This window comes from Eupeodes corollae, chromosome 1 (assembly GCF_945859685.1).
Source record: "Eupeodes corollae chromosome 1, idEupCoro1.1, whole genome shotgun sequence".
NCBI lineage: Eukaryota > Metazoa > Arthropoda > Insecta > Diptera > Syrphidae > Eupeodes > Eupeodes corollae.
The window spans coordinates 78,672,215-78,695,266 of record NC_079147.1 but is presented as its reverse complement, the minus strand read 5'-3'; the positions used below and the strand labels follow the sequence as shown (position 1 = coordinate 78,695,266).

General features: G+C 33.7%; 1 protein-coding gene across 3 annotated transcripts in view; it reads right to left on the bottom strand.

The window, feature by feature from the left end:
- Positions 1 to 20,440, bottom strand: part of LOC129938403 (fibroblast growth factor receptor homolog 1-like) — a 121,476-nt gene extending 101,036 nt beyond the window's left edge. Inside the window, exon 1 of one of the 3 annotated variants that reach the window (XM_056045939.1) lies at positions 18,773 to 20,440. The gene's annotated coding sequence lies outside the window, so the exon portion shown is untranslated. The remainder of the gene's footprint in view (positions 1 to 18,772) is intronic. The other 2 variants (XM_056045940.1, XM_056045941.1) reach the window with 2 other exon arrangements.
- Positions 20,441 to 23,052: the final 2,612 nt, after the last annotated feature.

The window sequence follows — 23,052 nt, the reverse complement described above, 5'->3', positions numbered from 1 at the left end:
TCACGGATATAGCTTTTCGCAGTGAGACAAGCTTTGCTGTCACTGGCCCGAACGGAATTTAGCCCTGTTTTATTCCGTAGTCAACACCTTCTAAGTTAGGCTGACCGATTTGTCTCTAGTTTGCTGCTAGGGACAGGGAACGCAAACCCAACGAATTATTCCGGGGTCACCGTCTTAGAGAACCTCGGAGAAGCTTAATTTCTAGCTAGTGCTCTTTGACTATTCTCTAACCTCTAATATCCAATCGCCGTTGTAGGATTATTATTAGTTTAAAGAATGTAAAATAGATAAAATACCTGGTTTACGTAGCTATAATAATTAAAGAAATAAAGCTAGTTTCAAACCGGAGTTTGAAAACTTTAATCCCAAATTTTGTTTGCTTTCTTTAGGAAGAACCCTAGACCCCGACGAGTCCACCTCAGCCTCGTAATAGAAAGCATCACTCATTGGCTGAGTGGATTCAATTTTTGAGTCTGATGGCCTAACATTATTTGCGAGTGTTCTATCAAAAAATTAAACTCTAAGTTTTAACCCAGATCTTCATATTTCATCCCTCTGGAAAGTTAGCATGGCCAGAATGTTTGAGGAGCTTAAACAAAGATAATATTTTCGGCAGATCTTATATAAATCAAATTTCAATACTAAATTAAAAGAAAAAGTCAGTGCCAGTTTGACATTTGCAATACATGAAGTATGTTGAGTGGCCTCCATCTGTAAGCTGTTTCTGTTTCGAAATGTGTTGACTTACTATCTGTACTTGACAGTACGAACAAAATTGGACCTAAAGGTACATTGATGAGCATTCCCAGAAGCACAAGTATTACGGTTGAACTCTTTAAGAGCTGGAATGCAATTGGATATTTCTCTAGAGCATGGACCGTTAAAATAACGGCAAATGATCCAATGATGATAGTCCAAAAGGCTTAAGTAAGTTGTAAGAGAACCAGCCCACAGATGGTAGTCATACTCAAGCTTTGGACGTTTATTGTAGATAACAGCCATATGATCCACAAGCATCAGAATGTATTTGGTGTTGGATATACCGAGAATATAGAAGTTTTTAGTATCGTTCATGCAAGTTTCATAATTGGAAGCATTAAATTTCACATGGTTTCTTATTCCCTATGGTACATTCTACAATTCTGTTTAGGTCAGCCTGAACACGACAATCAAAAGCTAAGAGTACTATCGTAAGCTAAAGAATGTAGTGGATTGGCTGTTACAGACAGGAGACCATTAATAAGAAAGTGTTGGAGACAAAACAGAGCCCTGAGGCACACCAACATTTACTACGTGGTTTTCAGACTTGAACTTGAATTACTAATCCAATGAAGAAAGTATTGATAAAGGACTAAGTAACTTTAAGGAAAAAAATGTTGTTCTTGTATTGTAGTTTAGAAAGAAAATTGTACTTAACCTTCACTTTATTTGTGTAAAGTTGGTTTTAATATTTTTATGAGATTGTTAAAAACAGTTGATAAACTGAAAAGTAATCAAGAAATCATTAATATGAAGCGTTAATAAATGTTGTTTATACCATTAAAGAGTAGGTTTAGAGCGGGATAATAGTCGGTTAACAGCCGTTGATAAAACGGTTATAGTAAACATTGATTAACTTATTAATTAAGCTGTGGTACCCGTGGCATGATGGTTAGTGCGTTGGACTGTCATGCTAGAGGTCTTGGGTTCGATCCCTGCCTATGCCATCTAAAAGTCTTTTCACGGGTACTGCCTCTTGCGAGGAATTGACAAATTCTCCAAGAGTAACTATTGTCATGAAAAAGTGCTTTCTCAAAATTAGCCGTTCGGAGTCGGCATATAACTGTAGGTCCCCTCCATTCCTGACAACATTACTCGCACACAGGAATGGTTGAGAGTTGTAAGTCACTAGGCCTTGGTTCTCAACGGACTGTCGCGCCACCCAATTTATTTTTTATTTAATTAAGCTGTTGATTAGCTCATTATTGGTTTAAAAATGTTTGAAAGTCTTTTATTTGAAATTGATTAACCAGTTTTAGACAAGGACCCTCGAAAAACCATATAAAAAAGACGAAAACAAAAATTATAGTCAGTTTAAAGCCTTTAATCAACATTTAACAGAGCATCCAAACAATTCGGAATCACTCATAAAACCAAATTAAGTATTTTTGGGATTCTTTTAAACGTTAGTTATCTTCATTACGGTACCGTGAAATCGGCCTTATTGCACTTAAAAAAAGTGAAACAAAGCAAATTCTTAAAATGTGGGCTTATTTCACGGCACCCTCTATGACACTATTTAAAGAAAATTCAAGAGTTAAATTAAACATTATATTTAGAGAAAGTTGTATATTAAAATCCTGGAATCAGGATCAATCCTGAACGCATCTCAGTCTTTAAAATGAAATTAGTCGTCGTAAATAAACTTTTGTGATTTCTGACAAAAAATCTTTAAACTTGGAAATCAAAAATATGGTTCTCGATTTTGTGCATTCCAAAACTAAAATTACCGCCATTTTATTTGTTTTGAGTTTTTTGTAGACATACCTATATTTACAATTATTAATATTCAGTTCACTTTTTTTTAAACAGAGATCTAAGATTAGAAACCTTTCTCTGAAGGAAGAGCAAAAAAACACATAAAATTTTGAACGCACTGAATTAAAACTTTGACAGTTCAAACACTGTGCAATACTTTAAAAGAACGCCTTTATTACCCAACAAATGTCAGTTTCGTCGTAAGCTTCAACGTCACTTTTATCTGTCATTAATTCTTTAACACAAATTGTGGCATATTCAATCGATCCTCAAAAGCCACATGAAAAAACAAACCTGTGTTCCAAATAGTTTGAAAACACCTACACATTAATGACATACATTCAAAAATATTTTAAAATAAAATAATTCATTAAAAATGTAATCATAAACCAAATTTAAAAAAAAAAATACACAATCATTAAATAAATCAAGAATATTTCTGCAACCCTTTTAAAATGTTGTTGTTTTTCCAAAACTCAAATAATCCATGTATTCACGCCGTTCTTAACGCCCTCCATAGGAACATAAATTAGAACTTTCCAAAAACAAAAAAATTAAAATATATTGGACACATTATTTGCCATTAAGGCCAACAACACTCAAATTAAATTTCCTTTAACCAAACAGATCTAAGTATCAAATAAAAAGCTTCCTTGGTTTTTGCTTTTATTTTTATAGTTCTAATGATGCATTTTTGACAATATTTCCTGTCCACGACACTTTTACGGTTTCTCCAAAAAATTATTTATTTCTCATTTGAACATTTTTTCCCATCACTAATTTTCCTTTGAAGGAACTTCAGATAAATCATTCTTTAAATATTCTGAATCTTGATGTTGTTGTATTTTTTTTTTTTCAAAACAGATACGCCTTAAAATTGCCACCACGATACGGCTGGAACGGATCTGCCATTAAGTGGTCCTCACATTGAGGGCGGCTGTCAAAAAAAACTCTTTCTTCAGAGATATCTTCGAGTAAGTTGCGAGAAATGTTTGCAAATTGACAGTTTAGTTTTTGACAGTTAGATAATGTATTAAAATCCGGCCAACCGACATTAAAAACCCTCAACAAAAACTCAAATGTTGCATATGACAGTTATTCCCGATAAAATGTCCACATAAATTGTCAGAAGAATGTTTTATAAGTTTTACAACAAAGCATAGTTCACACGGAACAACACGTTTCTTGAGCTTTTTATATACACAAACGTTTAGGTGTTCTTATGAATCTTTTAGATGATGCTTGATGAATCTTTTAGATGAAGATGATGACGATGATGATGGGATATGTTCCACAACGGAAACGGCATCTTCTTCTTCTAAGAAACATCAAACAGATGTTAACGCAATAAAACACACACCAAATCTGCCAAGTCACGAGGAACGAGACCGAAACTTTTTGTTGATCATTAAAAATCAACTTTCATCCGAGAAAAAATATAGAAAATACGTTTCGATTAATTTACGTCTTTTCGAGAGATCTGCATGATTTTTACAAAGAAACAAAAAATTAAAAATAATTACTAAAATCCTAGACTGCCTATAGACATAACAAAGTCCCACCGAAACGGTGTAGGTAAATCCAATTAGAAACATAAGAACCACCGATCTTTTATTTTATTTTTTCAAAAATAGAATGTCCCCAAAAATATCGAAAATAGAAAAAATTTAAGAAAAGAAAACTTTTGTATATTTTATGATAGAGATCATTAAAGTGTGTTTCCCTGACCCAAAATCTTCCATTTGATGCAGTTTTCTAAGATTTTTTTCTGAAAGGATTAAAACAGTGTTGCCAAGAATAAATTTTAAAAAATAGATAATATTAGAATGAAAAAAGAGATAGATAGATTCGTATTTTTTAAAATTTGACAAGAAGAAACTATGTTTATGATTTACGATGTGTGTCGGAAAGTAGAATAAATCTAAGCGTGTTGTTTATGAGTATACGAAAGAATGCTTTAAGAGCTAATAAATATGACACTTGAGAACATCCGAAAGAGCTGGAAAGAGTTGATCTATATTCTATATAACTTAGTATAGTTTTGATAGAGAAAAAAAGACCAGAAATAGATGTGCTTAGCAACATTATATGACATTAGTCATGTCTATGTTTTTAATTTCTTTCATCTGTCAAATTTATGTCAAATTACTCTTTAATCTCGAACTTTTGAATTACAAAACTTTCTTTTGTTACATCTCTAGAAAAGTAAAGCGAATGGGAGGATTTAAGAAATCAACAAGATGACACAATTTTGACTCATCTATTAAATTAGTTTCCCGTATTTAAGTTTTGACACTAGGGTGGTAAGTAAAATGGGTTATAATTGAACCTGCTGTGGTGAATTATAAAACTTAAATTGGTTAATATGTGACGTTTCTAATAAAAATTATCATATTGTGTTTTTTGATTTTGTGTTTGTACTCCGAATTAATAAAAGTAAACAATAGAAGTGTTCATTAAGAAAAAATATCAAGTTAATACCGTCAAAAAATGTAAAACTGTACTTTAGCTAAATCATGACGTTTAATGAGTTCAAGTGGTCTAAACAAATTTCAAGAATACGATAAAGCTTCAAAATTTCAAGAATAATATAAGCCTTCACAAAAGTTTAGATATGAAACTATTCTTCTTCTTTATAATTTTTGTTAGCCTAGAAAACAAGTTTTCATATTATACTGAATAAACAAACCATAATAAAGTGTGGTAGAATTTTAAAGGCCGATGTTGAATGTGATCTTCACCTAAACGTTAAGTTTTTTTCCACATTTCATTTAACATTTCTCAATTTCAGACAAGTTCATATTGAACCATGAAAAGATACACAATCGAGCAAGGCTTAAGAATTAATTAGGCTTGTTATGAAAATGGTCGTTCAAATCAAGACACTTCGTGATTTGTCGGTCAATTTAATCGGGGAAATATGCGTACAATCGGAAAAACCTTGCAAAAATAGTCAGAATAGTAGATGATCAATTTTTGAAGAAAATCAGCTGATGAGGAACATTTTCACCTCAATAGATTCGTTAGTAAGCCGAATTGCAGCATTAGGGTGAATGGTAATCCAAAAGCGACAGTCAACAACCACTGCGACTGTTTGTTAATCAGGCAGTTACGTAACTGTGATTGGTATTAGCTATCGTGAGATGATATTGAACTGTTTATGGCCCGATATGGATGTGGATGTGGTTTCAGCAATGTCAATTGGCCGGCAATTACAAAAGAGAGCGTGCGCGAGAGAGTAAAACCTTTCCCATTTCCAAGATTAGATCGTAGTGGTTGTACCGTCACCTCATAGTAGTGCCCGCTGGATAGCCGAAAGGTGAACTAACGATGAACGTTGGATCCATCGGATCCAGAGCTGTGTCACCTGAGTTACCTTCTCAGGAAGTAGGAGCAAAAGACCAAATATCGCTCTGAAGAAACAGCTCTAACGATCTCAGTCATCCGCAGGCTTCACAAGCCGGCCATGAAAGGTAATTTTCAAATTTGATGAAAACAAAAGTAATAGTAAATAATAAGCAGACTGATAATTTTGACAACCCCCCCCCCCGCAAACGAAAAACGATTTACGTGTATGTCCATGGAATGTGCGTATACTCAACCGACATCGAAAAGCAGAGCAGCTTGCCGATACACTCGGCGAAATCAAAGCTGATGTGACAGTCCTTCAGGAGATGCGATGGAATGGGCCAGGCAGTAGGAAGATTGAAGGTTGTGATTTCTACTATGGGGAGGAAACGATTATTTGGATGTGGTTTTTGCTGATAGAGACAAACTAAGGTAAAGACTTTTAAGCTTTCGGAAAGTAAGCGAAAGAGTGACGACAATCCGCATTAAGGCCAAATTCGACCAACTGAGCCTTATCAGCGCGCATGCCCCGACGGAAGAAAAGGATGACACTACCAAAGAAGAATTCTACGAGCTCCTCTCCAAAACATATATGAGCAATGTCCCAAAAACGATGTTAAAATTTTCCTGGGAGATTTTAACGCCAAAATTGGTAAAGAAGACATATTTGGTAGGTCAATCGAAAGACATAGCCTACACGACATCACAACTGGAAACGGACTCAGCCTTATCGATTTCCTAGCCGAGAAAAACATGAAGTTGAGTAGCACCAGATTCCCTCGCCCAGATATCCATAAAGGTAGTTGGCGGTCCCCCGATGATCGAACATGCAACAAAATCGATCATGTTGCTATTGGCGGAAGGCACTCCTCTAGCATACTTGACGTTCGTACGTACAGATCAGCCAACATAGATTCCGACCACTACTTAGTTGGTGCTAAGCTGCGCGTACGAATCCATGGAAGCTCTTAGGCGAACAAAAACCTCGAGGAGAAGATTCAACGTTGGAAGATTGCAGCAGGAGGATACCACCAATGACTTTGCCGACCGAGTTTCCTTCAGCTTGCGAAAACCCCTACAAGGGACTAGATGTGCCCAGACACCCACTGGCAGGTTTGCTAACAATCCATCAGGAATGCTGCAGGTAGGTTTCTCACACCCGCCACCAAGGAACCCCTGGTTTGACTCTGAATGTGTTTAGGCAAACAAAGGAGGACACGATCTTCCAGCCAGCTCTTCGTCGATAAGAGAAGGGATGAAAAAAGCCCATGAGCAGCGTGAAGTCGAGGAAATTCAGGGATATTTTAACAGAAAACAGGTGCGGAGATTTTAAAGAAGAGTCAAAAAGAAAACAACGGGATTCACTAGCCGCCCTGGAACCTGCAAAGATAAGAAGGGGAATACCGTAGTCGAGACGCAGTCAATGCTAAAAATCTTGGCAAATCATTTTAACCAGCTGCTTAATTGTGATTCCGCCGGTGAGCAGCCATGTCAAATCCATCTTGTTGGCGATCTAGAGTTCCACTCACCCGACCAGAGTGAGATCAAACAGGCGGGGCTTTTTAAGTACGCTGGAGCAGATCTGGTAACGAGCATGCACCAGCTACTTACTAAAATTTGGTCGGAAGAAAGCATTCCCGACTAGTGGAACTTAGGCACCACCTTCCCGATCCATAAAAAAAGTTGACCGCCTTCTTTGCGCCAACTACAGAGACATTAGCTTTTTAAACATCGCGTACAAGATCTTGTAAAGCGTATTATGTGAACGCCTGAAGCCGTTTACTGACGAACAGCCTATGACAGTTTAGAGAGGAACGAACTATATCGTGCTATATTGAGTTTTGGTATCCCTACCAAACTGATACGACTTATCAGGATGACGCTGCAAAATGGGTCTTGACATTAACGAGGACCAAACGAAATATCTGCTGTCATCAAATAGAGTCGATTCACACCGTAGACTTGGTCAAAATGTGACAATTGACAAGTACAACTTCGAGGTTGTAAACGAATTTGTTTATCTGGGCACTGCTGCTAATTCTGCAAAAGACATCAGTGCAGAGATCAAACGCAGAATTACCCTTGCGAATCGCTGTTTCTTTTGCCTTATTAAGCAGTTGAGGAATAAGGCCCTATCGCGAAGTACCAAAGAGACACTATACAAAACTTTAATCATCCCAGTCTTGCTGTATGGTGCAGAAGCATGGACCCTCTCCTAGGCGGATGAAGGATCTCTTGGTATCTTCGAGAGGAATGTTCTGCGTACGATTTTTTTTTCCGGTTTGTGTCGACAGACAAAGTAACATCTGGCGGAGAAGAATTAATCAGGAGTTATACAAGCTGTACAGCGTCTTGCCACTGGTCAAAACATGCGTGTACAACGCTTAAGATGGCAAGGGCATGTCGAGCGAATGAACGTCAAAGCTCCAACCCGTAAGGTATTCAACGCCAAGCCTGAGGGAACAACAAGCAGAGGCAGGCCTCATCTCCCATCGAGTGATCAAGTTGAGGCCGACGCTTGGTCCTCGACACTGAAGGCAGCTAGAGATCGAGTACTCTGGCGAAAGTTATTACTTTGAGGCCCAGGAGCACAATGTATTGTAGCGCCAACTATAAAGAAAGAAGAAGATTAGATCCGAGGAATTTCTTCTGGCGATTTCTGGGCTGGCTGTCAAAATCGATTTGACGTTCACGGCAAGTAATGACAGTAAAAAAAAAGCTATTGACTAAGGGTCGTTCTCATAAAATTTATATGTTTTTATAAAACTGTTACAGAAGAAAATTGTAATACAAAAAATGTTTATACATAATTGTCATTATTTATTAAAAATGTTTGAGAAAAAGAAACTCATTTAAGTTTCATAATTTAAGGAATAATTTTATAAATAAATATAAGTTTACTTTTGTTGATGTTTATTTTATGGTATTCTTGTTCATGATTAAGTTGATTACAATTGATCAATGATTTTGACGTTAGATAAGTATTCCAGCGCGTATAACAGTTTGCTTTCACTCTGAGTACGAAAAATCTAAAGAAAACACATAATATGGCAAAATACTTTAAGAAAGGGGCCAGGACCGAATCCCGCTTGTCAGGCCGATGATAATGATGACGTGTCAAATCGAAAGTGACAGTTCAAAAAGCGCCATCTTATGTCACAGTATTTAATCCCAAAATCATTTAAGTGCCTCCTTTTCCTCTATATTTATCTCAAAAAAAAAAATAAAAACACCTCAGCTTGTCTTTGTTCATTCGAAAATATAACATTGCTTATCTAAAAACACAAAACTCAATTAAAAATTGACTCACGCTCCAAATGATCGAATAATTTAGTTTAAATTCATCGTCGTGAATTTATCACCGTGCACAATTATTTCAATCAGCCTCTCATTTCAAATCACGTATTATTATAATAAAAACAAAATAATCCTAATATCTACAACTTCAACACTTCTTTACTCATGTGCGCCAATAGCTTTAGGTTAGGTACCTAAACAAAATAATGCATTCAAATAGATAGAAAAGAAAAGATACACTATATTTTATTTCTGTGAAGCTGCTTTTGATGACATTCGACTGATGCATTCGTCAGAAAACAAACCAGTATAATAATTTATCGCCATCTCAAAATTAGTTATAAAAAATGTTTTATGTGTAGTATCTGTATATCTTTTGCTAATCGACCATTGACATCGAATAGGCCACCGAACTTCACATAAAACGCCGACATTATCTTACTTTTACAATCGTATCCTTTGTTGAATGATAATAATATGACAGTGGAGAGCGTCGTCAGTAGCAGCGCCATCAGCATTCACCATCCATTCAATGCAACGCGAACTCAATGCGCTTAACGATCTCTCCTTAACAACATTCAAAAAAGAAGAACTATGACAACAAGTCAGAGCTCAGAGGGCTTTATATGCGAGTTGTTCTCATGGAACCATTTTTCCATTTACAAATGATGAAGGTACCTACATAAAAGATCCCTTTTTGCTTTTATTTTCGAATCGAAACTGAACCAAATTTTACGATTCGACCGATCGCATCAGCACTTAAAAAATTCAATGTTTAACGACTCTTCAAATGGCTATCAAAATGGTTTTGCCTTCGAACTGTCAAATTCAGACCGATAAATCATATATAAATTAAAACAACAGTTTGAAATCACCTTTCCTTGGGATGGAATACACCTAGCAACTGTCAATATAATGCGCAATCGATTTCGTTTCGAGGCAAAATGCCAAAAATTTATTTCGAAATTCGAACATGGATTTTTATTTTCTGGTTGTTGTTGTCAATGTCAAAGTATACAGGTATTCATAATCAAGAGAACATGAAAAAATTATGCAAATAAATGAAAATCTTGAAGAAGCTCAAACTTCAAGCTATAAAGAATTTTATTGGCGTTGCAAATTGGTATGCGAAACGTCACTGACGGATTGGGGCTACGAGTTTTGTTTTTGTTTTATAATTTTGTGTTACTTTGGTATATTCGCTTGTCAAAAATTGATAACATTAATTCAGTCCACGAGCATGAAAATAACACTTCTTTATTTTTGTTTGTTGTTTTCTTTTGTTTTTCGCTGGTTTATGTCATAAAAATTGAAGACAAATTGGACATTTTTGTTATTTTCTTTTTTGTTTACAAATATGTCACAGTCTACAAGCTTGTAATTTAGTCCGAGCATACACGAAAAAATTGACCTGGAAATTGACAGAATGACGTGACTGCACAATAATCTGAATTCTGAATCTGACATTTAACAGGCGGGTGGTGATTTTTCTTTCCTCAAACTAAATAAAATAAAATACATTTTTTGTTTGTTGTGGAAAACACGAATCTTGAAGTTGTTTGTCTATTTTCTTGGCACCTGTTTCATTTTTCACAACTTGGGGGCGTCTCGTCCCGTGAGTGCGTCGTCGGTCGTCTACCGCGTCGTCATCATTGGTCGATTGTGGACCGGCAGCGGATGAATGGAAATCGCTTGTCGGACTAAATTTTAGTTCTCTTGTCGAAAATAAATAAATAAACATCCGGCTGATGTTCTACTGTAAGCCAAAATTATATATGTACAAAATAAATATTATTCGTTGGATATCCTCTCTGCCGTCTTATGACTAAAAAACAAGAACAACAACAATTACGTTATATTTTTATTTATTGTTTTATTTCCTTTGGCCAAAAAATTCCTATGGAAAAAAATAAATTGAAAAATTTCAATTTTCAAGAATGAGAAATTTTTTGGATTTTGTAATAATTCAGCTTAAAATGTCATCCAGGGATTTTGTGTGGGATTATCCTATACGCGTCGTTATGTGATGTAGGTGGCAGAGGGACGTATTTATTTTGTTGTTTAAATTTTAAATCCATTAATTAGCTAATGGGATACTAAAACAAGAAATTAATTTCAAAATTGACACAGATTTTGTGTTTTTGTTTTCGTGTTTATTTGTGAATGATAATGAAATATCACACAATTCTGAACCTATACGATGACTCCTCTCAAACAAAAACACTCGTTATTTGTCACTAAATAATTTAGTAACAATTTGAAATGAAACACATCAAAAATTATAATAGATTTCCAAACTATAAGTACCTAAATATTTTAGTTGATCTGAACAAAAAAAGTCGTGAATGACTTTTTAGAAACACTTAAAGAAAACATGTTTTTAATCTTTAAACCTTTTGTTATGTTTAATTAAAGTTAGGAATTTTCAAATAAGTACCTTCATACAATTCGACTTAAGCACTTTGTGGAGAAAAAATGAGTATTTTCCAATATTTTAAAGTAATTATTTCTACATTGCCCCCGAAAATTCTTCGACACTCATATTTAAGTTTCAATTAAGAAAAATTGAAAAATTATCAGTTTAAGTTCCTTTAGAATCATTTTCACTGAAAATTGTCTGTAAAAACTCAAAAAGACCAAAATTTGATGGAATTTGACGTTTAATTATTTTGGATTACTTTAAAATCAATTAAGTTTGCACTTTGTGCAGTTGCAGTCAATGGTCGTCAAAATTATTTTGTTTGTCTGCCTCACAAGGCAAATATTACTTTATAATAGGACTTAGTTGTCCTATTTCCAATTCCATATTGTATTTTAGATCATATCAAATTTTAAGCATATGGAAAGGTAAAGTTAGGTTAAAGTGGAGGAGGACTTGAGGATTTCTTCTAAGCTCAATGAAATTAATGAGAAGCTGATTATGCTAATATGATTTAGATTGTGATAGAAGAATTGTCCTAGAGCATTTTCAGAGGAGTTGAAGAACTATTTAATCCTATTCCTCATTCACATAGCTTCTGCAAAAGTCATTTGAGAATGCGCATAGTAGGTTGGAGCGAAAATGGCAACAAAAAAAAATCTACATTTTTGTGTTCCTGTATTGTTTACAGGTGACCCTTTATTAGGACATCATTAACGCAAAAAATCAAGAAAGTAAGACTTTATCTTCTGGTAGCGCAGATGACTTTAATTATAAAAAAATGAATACCTAATTTTAAAAAGTTCTTCGCTCTATTCAGAGTTATTTTAAATCAGTAACTTATGATTTTTCTTTCAGTTGCCGCTAATTAATTAAAATCAAAATAAAATTAAGGTCTACAATCTTATTCTTCATTCGATTCAGAGTAATTTGTGTCAGAATCGCTTTCTATGAAGTGTAATTGTGCGTATTAAACTATTTTTATATTTAAACCTTTAACTAACTAAGTTAATTCGTTCCACCACTCTATAAATATTACTTTGACATCCTTTCTTTTAGTAATAAATGCGTTTGCTACTGACTTATTAAAATGCCTATGACTCGTAAAAATACGCGTTGTCCTCCTTTCCATCCACAAAAAATTAATAACAATTTGTTGCCAACTTATTTTGATATAATTAAACATTATTTGTGGATAAGAAACGATTGCATTGCATGACGGAAAAGACCCTTCAATCAAGGAGGTAAGTGAAATAGTTTCCAATGACGTCGAAAGTATATGGAATAAAGCATCACTTCCTACCATTAGTCATCAACAAGTTGTTACAAGGTTGATTTCGTATTATAATAAGTATAAAAGTACGGAGAAATTACGCATTGAAACAAAAAAGGAAGAGGTTTATCAAGATCCTCTACAAAAGTTGTTTGATGTTGCAACATGTAAATGTATTTCAAGAGGATTGTGTAAATGTGAGACAAAAAAACCCATTGGAGAAGAACCCTTCTTAAAAGATCAACGAAATGCTCGTAAAATTTATATTGGTTCTGTTGATCAGGTGGCAACCAAGTCTTTGCATCGTTAGGAGCTTAGGAAACGAAAATATCAAGAATTTTTAAAAACTCCATACTCCAACCAGTAGCACTTCTACTACTGATGCAGTTGTGGAATATTTGTCTGACAGTACTTCTACTGAAACTGAAGTCAAGGAATGTTGCCCCTTTAAACCCTGCAAACAAAAGAAAGAAACTCTTCAAATGAGCAACAAACTAAAGAATTTGGATACAGCTTTTGATAGAACTTGGGTTTCTGATAGATCGGCTGCTATCATAGTAAACGCTGCTATGTTGGATTTAAGCGTCATAAGCAGTGAACATTCATCGAAAGTGATAGATCGGAGTAAATTACGACGAGAGCGTCAAAAAGTCCGTGTAGGTTTACAATGTGAAGCTGCAGGTTTAAGAAAACCTATATCCCCACTTTATTTTGACGGCAGTAAGGACAAAACATTATTTATCGCTAAGACTGACAACATTTTACATCGAAAGACTATTACTGAAGAACATAGTATATCACTTATATCGGAGCCACATTCAGAATACATAGGACACATTTCAATTGATTCGGGAAAAGCAGTTACTATTGAAAGAAGTATAGTTGACTTTCTAGAAACAAATTATGAAAGGTCTTTGGTAAAAAATGGGGGTGATGGCATTGTTGTAACTACAGGACATAAGAACAGAGTCATTGCATTGTTAGAAAAACATTTCTGTCGTCTTTTACAATGGTTTGTGTGCTTATTACATGCAAATGAGCTACCGCTTCGTTATCTGTTTACAAGTCTCGATGGAACCAACACCGGCCCTAATAGTTTTTCTTGAAGCATTGGGAAAATGATTGAAAAGTGTCTAAGCTTCAAAGTAGTGAATTTTAAAGTAGTTAATGAAAATATTTGCATCAAATGTGCTTAACTATTTCCAGAGGTTCAATTTTGCCCGCTTTAGCTAGCAAGGATCCAGGAAAGCTGGCACATTCCCGATGGCTAACTTGTGCAAACAGGATTCTTCGATTATATGTCGGCACAGAAAATTCTTCAGACAACCTTAAAGAACTTGTCATATTTATTGTGGAAGTCTATGCTCCAACGTGGTTTGACATAAAAACAAAGCCATCATGTAAAAATGGTGCGCTTCACATTTTCAACATTCTAAAAATATCATTGTACTTGCGGGATGAAATTAAGAACATCGTTATAAGAACTATACAAAGAAATTCATTCTCGTACACCCAGAAAATTTGTTGCTAGCCATGTTGCAAGATGACCAATCACATATAAGAGAGCTAGCTCTCCAAAGATTAATAAAGGCAAGACAACTTATAAACGGCGATGAAGTTCGTGAGTTTCAACTTCCTAAGCTACAAATAGATGCATTTAATTACTACGAATTAATAGACTGGTCGAAGGAAAAAGTAACCGAACCACCAATGACAATGAAATACCGCGCTACAGAAATATCGAACATGATTTCTTCAAAGGACAATTTAATGTTCTTGTAGAAGTTGCTTTTTCACACTCAATCAGTAGAACGTTGCGTTAAGCTTGTTACAGAAGCCTCATTATCTGTTTGTGGACTGGAGGCACGAGATGGCAACATTAGAGCAAAGATCAAGTCCAGGAAAGAACTGCCTTTTTTTAAAACAAAATCGCAATATTTCAACCGTACCGGAGGCCCGAAAACTTCTGCTGGAAGCAATTAAATTTATTTCAGATTTCAATTATTGTTCTTATATCTATTTTTAAAATACATATAATTAATTTAAAAAAAAAAGAGGCTGGGATGCGACCGACACTCATAACTTCCCATCCCGTATGTCGATTTGTCTTGCTTAAAAGTTTGTCTATATGTACTCGTATCAATTTTTACCAACTTTCCGTACTATTTTTGATTTTATTTTTTATGAAAAAACGGACTGCTGGATTTTTATATAAAAATTACTGAATATCGAAAACAATATTTTCTCTGAAATAAAATAAGTTTGAAGAAAATAATTTTAATTTTTGAAAAGCTATTTGAGTCGAAAGTAAATTTTTACCAAGTTTTTGTATTGTTTTTTTTTAGAGTTTTATTTTTTGTAAGAAAACTGTCAATTCGATTTTTTTCAAAATTTTACCGAATGTTGAAAACAATATTTCTTATAAGATAAAATTAGTTTGAAGCCAATATTCAAAATTTTTGAAAAGATATTTGAGTCGAAAATCAATTTTTACCAACTTTTATACATTTTTTTTTAGGTTTTTATTATTTGTAAAAAAAATGTCAATTCGATTTTTTTCAAAATTTTACTGAATATTAACAACAATATTTTTAAAAAGATAAAAGTAAATTAAAGCTAATATCTCAAAGTTTTGAAAATATATTTGAGTCGAAAATCAATTTTTACCAACTTTTATTGATTTTGTTTAGGTTTTTATTTTTTGTAAAAAAACTGTTTATTCGATTTTCCTCAAAATTTTATCAGATGTCAAAAACATTATTTTTCGTTGCACAAAATTGTTTTGGAGATGAAATCATATTTTAGTCGTAAAATTTTGGAGGTGGCAAATTTGTTTTGTCAGTTTTTTTGATTTATAAAAAAAAAGTTCATTGATTTTTTTTTAAATACTGCTTTGGTATCACGTTGCAATCTATTGTATAAAATTTTTTAGCGTTTTTGGTTCGTAAGATATTTAGGGTTAAGCAAAATGTTCATTTTTTTTTAAACTGCTATGGTAAAAAAATAACAATCACTCAATTTTCTTGAGAGCCCTTTCTGCATCTTTCTGCCTTATTATCTGTATAACAAAATTTATTTGAAATCGATATCTCTTCTGGTTCTTGTGCTATGGACAATGAAAAAAACGTTGCGAACGTATAGACATTTTTCTAAAAATCTTTTATTTCGACTCTAGGGACCCTGAAACGTCAAGAAATGTAAAAAAATTCAATTTGACAAATCGGTCCCATCACAATAACTTCCTATGGGAAGTTTAAAATAAAGTTGGTACCAAAAAAAGGACTTTTTTTAAATGTGTAAGCTTAATTTGTTATTTAATCATAACTTTGTCTATTTATCAAAGACAAGATTTCTATGGGTATGTATTAAAAATGTAGCCCATTAGAAATGAGTTATCACTAATTCCGGATGAATTTTTTAAAATGATGTTTTTTAATTGGATATGTTCCATGCTTTGTTTGTAGAAAAAAATTGGTTGCATTGGACATTATAGTTATTCAGGAATTCATTTTTAAGAACTCCGCCTTGTTCTGCTGGTCTTAATTATATTTGAACCATTCCTGATTTAGAAAACAAAAATAGTTAATAAAGGCACTATAATAACAAGAAAGCGGCTTCGATAGTTTTGGCGGATTAGAATAGTTTGAAGTAATTCAGCACTTAATTTTTAAGCGCATCTTTAAACTGGAAAACTCAACACCCACATATGCAATTCATACTAAAACCGGAATGCCACAAGTATTTTTAAGGAATCTAAAATCAAATGCTGATTATATAATAAATGTTATGAAAAGGCCTTACTCAAATCTTCCAAAACAGATATTAAAATATAGACTTAGACGTCAAATATCGCCTTTCAAGGAATGATCTAGCTTTTAGACACAGCGGAGACTTCGGCCTCAATAATACAGCCCATACCAATTGGCAGGACTTATTCTACAGCTGTATAGTTAAAATAGATGATTCCCTGTATTATTTACAATCTCTGAATAGAGCGCAAACATCTACAACTAGGCTTATATACAAAGAATCAAACCACAAACTTTGTATTCGAAATTATTTTAACGAAAAACTCTCTCTTAATCAAATGAGTGTTATCCTTAAAGCAAGGACTGAAATGCTTTGCTTAAATTATAGACCTCATAGAACTGACCTTCGCACGATATGTAGTTTGTGCAACCGCAATGAAACTGAAAACGTGTATCATTTTCTAGCTGTGTGCCCAATCTTACAAGAAATCCGCAGGCTTTACTTCTCAAAGAGTTTCCTTACACTTGAAGATACAAAGGATCTTTTAAATGGTTGCTCAGGTTGGAATATTATTTGTCTCTATGTGAATCATGCCTTAGGTTACCGTAATAGTTTAATCGATTGAATTCTAAACTAATTTAATTGATTAAATAAAATGTTAATCTCTTTTTCTGTTAAAAATTTATTAAATCTGATATAATAATTTAATATTTATATAATTTCGTAAATGTTATATTATTTTTTTATATGTATTTATAACTTTAAACTTTTCTTTCTTTTCAACTAAAAACTCGAAATAAGTCAATTAGGCAGACGGCAAAATTTATGTCAAGCTTTACAATTCTTGTATAAACAAAATGTAAACAATTATCGAGAAATAAAGAATATATTAATAATTTAAATTGCTTAAAAGTGTGCCTGAAATCCAGTTCAAATCTCAAAAACATTTACGAAAGCGGGTTATCTTGATAAACAAGAACAACACACATCTGAAAATTGTGAACGTTATCTGACAATGACATTTCTGGCGATGTTATGACACAAAAATTGTAAGTTCACACGATTGACATTTAGAAAAGGTCAATAAGATCTGAAATAGTTTTGGGATCTGATAAAGACCGTTTGTCCTTTTTGTAAGAGAGGAATTTTAAGAGAGGGTCAGGATCAACAACTAACTGGATATTTTTTTTAAATCGTGTCATAGGGATGTAACCCAATACTTGTATTTTTACTAATGTATGTTCAAGTTAGTGCGTTAGTTGTCTTTGACTAGTAATTCTTGACTTAAATGAATTTCTGAAGTACTTTCTTGTATTTGATATATTCAAAATCTTATCATATTCAAAAATGTTTGTCAAAAGTACAAAAGTTTAAAATATTTCAATAATTTAGAATAATAATTTTGAAAATGATTTAAATTGGAAAACGTTTTCTTAAAGCAAATTACTTAGAATCTTGCAGTTATTTACTCTTACATCGATTGAACACGGGTGCAATTGTTTATGTCCTTGGTTCTTATAGCGATATTTTTATAAACAATGATCTATTGAAGTAGCCATTTGCATTCCCCCATAAGAAAATATAATGAACAATAATCACACCTAATGGATTGCCCATCAATTTATCCTCAAGCTCAATTTTGAACATACTTTTAATTATTGAGATTCTTTTTTTTAACCGCACGTTAAGAATGTAGAATGCTTTACCCAATTCTATTTTTCTTTCAACCTTAACTCCTTTTAAATATTTTGAAGTTTTTCTAATACTTGCACTTAATTTATTCGTGAAAAATATTCAGGAAAGTAAAAAAATCTCAATGTGTAAGTTTTTAAATAAAACAATTTCACTAAACTTTCAAAAAAAAAACAATTCTTAATAATATGTAAACGAAGCTTCCTAGGTTCATAAAAGAACTACAAAGTTCAAAGGCAAAAAAGGCCAGATTAAATCCCTTATACTGGGATAAAATATCTTAAAGGATAAAGCACCAAAAACATCGACGCAATAAATCCACAATTAATCCTATAAATCAAACATGATTTAACTAAGACTTAGACTCTAAGCCTGCATACGAACTAAAAAGCTTAAACTCAGTTGCAAATAACAAACTCATAAAGATGTAGTTGAAACTTGTTAAAATCAATTTGAATATTTCATTCTTAACTTACCTTTAAAACATAGCCAGTAATTTTTCGTTTCATTTAGAGAATAAATGTTATCCATATACAAATTCCAATAAACATTTAAAAACAATTAATTCTTTTAACATTAAACAAAAACTTAAACAATCTCCAAATTAGATAAACTTGTATACTTTTTTGTAATTCTTAAATTTGTTATTAAAAACTTCTGACAAATTATTTTTTATTTAAGTTCGCGCACAAAATATAATTTTTTTTTTTAAATGTTCACTTAATTCCACCGGATATGGCACACTTCAAAAGTATCTATCACTGCTCGACAGCGTATACGGTATACCTTTTTGAAATTTGAATTTAAAAAAGTAACACTTAAAATTTTTGTTAATATATTTTTCTTTAACAACTCAATTAATATTCTTCTCGCCGTTTTAATTTAACTTCATAGAATATGTAGATAGTTGGGTACATATATAAAAATTTCATAGATGTATCTGAGTATCTATGTTCTAACACACAATCCACATAGATCATTAAACACTTGTCCGAGAGAGACAGAGAGGAAAGGGGGGAAACAAAACGCACACTTTATCCGAACCCAAATATTATTTTTTTTCTCAAATCGGAAACAACCCTCAAAACATCATTCTCAGTTTCCGGTAAGGAGATTTTTTTGATTTTTTCGAATTTTTCTATTTCGAAAATTTAAATTCAAAGTTTTCAAAAAGATTTTTGAGGAAAGGGTTTTTAACACTTTTTTTTTGATAAATTTCAATTTTTTTGAAAATAAAACACTTTTATAATTCAAAATTTTGATAAGTTATAATTTTCACTGGTATTCCAAAATTTCTGTTTGTATTTTTTTTATTTTACAATAATTTTTTTGAAAAACTTTTTAAAGTCCGCGGATTTCAAAAATTGTACACTTTTTTAATACAAAATTAATTAAAAATAAACGATAGGCGTTTAAAAATCTTAACCGTCCTTAAATTTGTTTTTCAACTTGGTTTCAAAAAAGAAAACCATAACCTTCATTGACGAACGAAGTCACTTCGCAGGCGTACACAATTCAACTGAAATTGAAACATACGCTCGAAAACAGCGGGGCTGTGCATTATGCGATGCCGATTCGAAACCGAGAGAGCATAGTATTGTTGTTTTTCTTTTTTTAATTTTGTAATTCAAAAAAAGAAAATATCCGTCCGTCCGACTACCGATTTGCCCGTTGTCGTAGTCGTTGTCGTTGCCGTCTTCTGCCTGTGCCTGATGTCGATGTGCCTGCCTGCCAGAAAATATACAATTCTTTGCACGTAAATAAACAAAATGTGCATGTGCACTGCGTTTGCGTGGTCGCTTGGAGTTGGAGGACTGGATGGAAATGGATGGTGCGTCTCTACGACGCGGACGACGACGGTAGTCGAAAGTCAAGTCAAAGAAGTCCAAGGAGCACAAGCACAAACACAACACACCAAAACCAAAACCAAACACCCGCATAAGAAGAGAAATGTATCTACAATTATTAGGATAGCGGCGACTACGACGACGATCACGGTCGACGACGACTTCACCAGCGGTAGCGGCGGCGGCGCGGGCGCATTGCCAACATGTGTTCGTCTTATGGTGGCCAACCGTTTGAAACCGGGGGAAAATTTGATTTTCCCCGATAGATTCTTTTCTCTGCAATGCTAGATGAGAGGACTTCTGTTATGGTCGTGGAAATGCCAAGTCTTGAGATTGAGATGATGATGCGCACAAGAAAAAGTACTTTTTTGCGGATACACAGCGAGATAGATCGATGCGATGCCAAAATGGTTGGATGCGAGATACGACTGACTGAAACGATCGTTGTCAAACTGCCAACTGAGATATTCATTCATGAAGTCTTACAAACGAACTTGTGTGATTGCGGTCTTGTGGAACGAACATTATTTTATCCATCTTTTTAGGTTTGGTCTCGCGGCAGAATGCTCCGAGAAACGAAGTGTTCCTGTTGATGATTTAGCTGAAGCAAGTGTATAACTGATACTTCTTTAAGTCTTGAGTCTTATCATTTAAATGGTCTTGAACTGTATTATCGACTTTGGGGGTTGAGATAAATAATTGTATTGGCATTGTGATACTCTGACGCAAGTGCATCTTGTTGGAGATGCAACGAAATTGTATGGCATTTTTCTCTCATGCGATTTATATTGGTTGCATGCGAAATGGTGTATTTGTATTACCAAAGACTAAGTGATTATATGGTCCATAGCTCAGAATAAGGAGTTCAATATTAATATTTAGGTTTCAAGATCTTGGATTATTTAAGGGAAGTTTTGTTAGTTTTTTCATAGTTCGTTATTAGCTTTTTTTACATTATCTGATCCGTGCGTAAGTATTCAGATGCATTGATTACTCCAATTAAATGTTGGCCAATAAAGATCATTATTTACCCTCTTTTGGGATAGAGGCTGCATTCCAAAAACCTTTATCCGATGTTCATAAAGGAGGAAGTTTGTAAGAATCATACCATGGTAGCCCTCTTAAGATTGTATGGATCTCTTAAAAACGAGTCCATACCTGGGATGCACACCCGACATGGGGGGCGAACCAAAATATTATATAGAGCCAGAAAAACATAAGGGTCCTAAAATTCTTTAGATCTAACTAATTCTAACAAAGAATTGACTTTTCCAACGATCGAATATTAATTAGGTATTTTTCGTGAAATCTTTAGATAAGAATTAAAAGAACTCCAAAATCTCTAACTATGAGCTCGATTAATAGTAAGCTGTGCTGCGATACTTTATAAACGATTAAACAAGGATTACTTGCGAAAGCCATTGCTTGACATTTAATTAAGTTAAGGTTTATCTTCTATTTTTGCACCAATAAACAAAAAATATAATATCTGTATCGAATACAATTGGGTAAATCATTGATAGCTAAGATAAAAGTAAAGGTCCTAAATGACTACCCTGGGACACTTCTGATTTGGCATTAAGAGGGTCGGAGAAAGAGGAGCCCCAATTGCCATTAATTTGAATGAGATATAATCATAAAAAAGTTATTCAAACGCTTTAGAATAATGAGTGTAAATACAGTCGAGCTCTTAACCATGTTCTAGGGAACTTGATCACTTATGAAAAAATGCTGTAGTTGAGTAAATGTCAAACTTTTACGCATTAAACCATGAAGTTAATAACATATAATAATATGTTTGCAGTTCAAATTTAAAATGTCACAAACAACTTGTTAAATAGCTTGGGAATACAGACTTGGAAAAAATGTGCGGAAGAATGAGGAAACTTCTATAAAAGAAATGCTGGAACTCATCCTGAAAAGAATTGACCAACAAGATTTAAACATAAAACAGCTAAGCGAAGAAGTCGCTCTTAAAAAACAATGATGGACAGAACACTCAAAATCGCAACATGGAATGCAAACGGTCTCTTACAGCATGTATCAGAATTAAACATCTTTTTAGACATAGAGCATATTGAACAAAATCTTGATAATAAATTACCAAACTATACATGTTATCACGCTCCGCACCCAGCTGACAAAGCTAGGGGAGGATCAGCAATACTTATAAAAAAGTGCTTAACACACTTTGAAGAACCAAAGTTTACTAAAGAAAACATGCAAGTAACAACAATTAGTATTGGTATAAAAAAGAAAGAATTCAAAATAGCAGCTATATACTGCCCTCCGAGGCGCTCTCCAACTGAAGAAGACTATGCAGAACTCCTACATTTGTTAGGACATAACTTCCTTGTTGGTGGCGACTTCAACGCTAAACACACCCAATGGGGATCTAGGCTCATAACAAGGAAAGGTAAACGGCTATACCAAGCAGGCCGAAAATACAACTGCGAATTTTATTCTTCTGGTTCGCCAACATATTGGCCATCTGATACTAACAAAATACCAGACCTTATAGACTTTTTCGTAGTTAAAGGTATTAAACGAAATCATATAAGTGTCGAAGGTAATTACGATTTATCATCAGATCATACTCCAGAAATTTTATCACTGAGCGAAACAGAAATAATAGAAAAAAGTAATCCCAAGCTCGTGAATAACAGAACAAACTGGAACGAATTCAGAGACAAACTTGAAAATTTTATAAACCTAAGATCCCCTATGCAAACAATTGAACAAATTGATCATGAAGTAGAACTATTTATTGCTGATGTGCAGCAGGCTGCAGAAGAAAGTACTCCAACTATTTCGAATGCGAGAGAAAAAGAAATAAAATATCCTATCGAAATAAAGGAGTTGATATTGGAAAACCACGAGATTCCCAGATGATAAGGTAGTTTTTAACC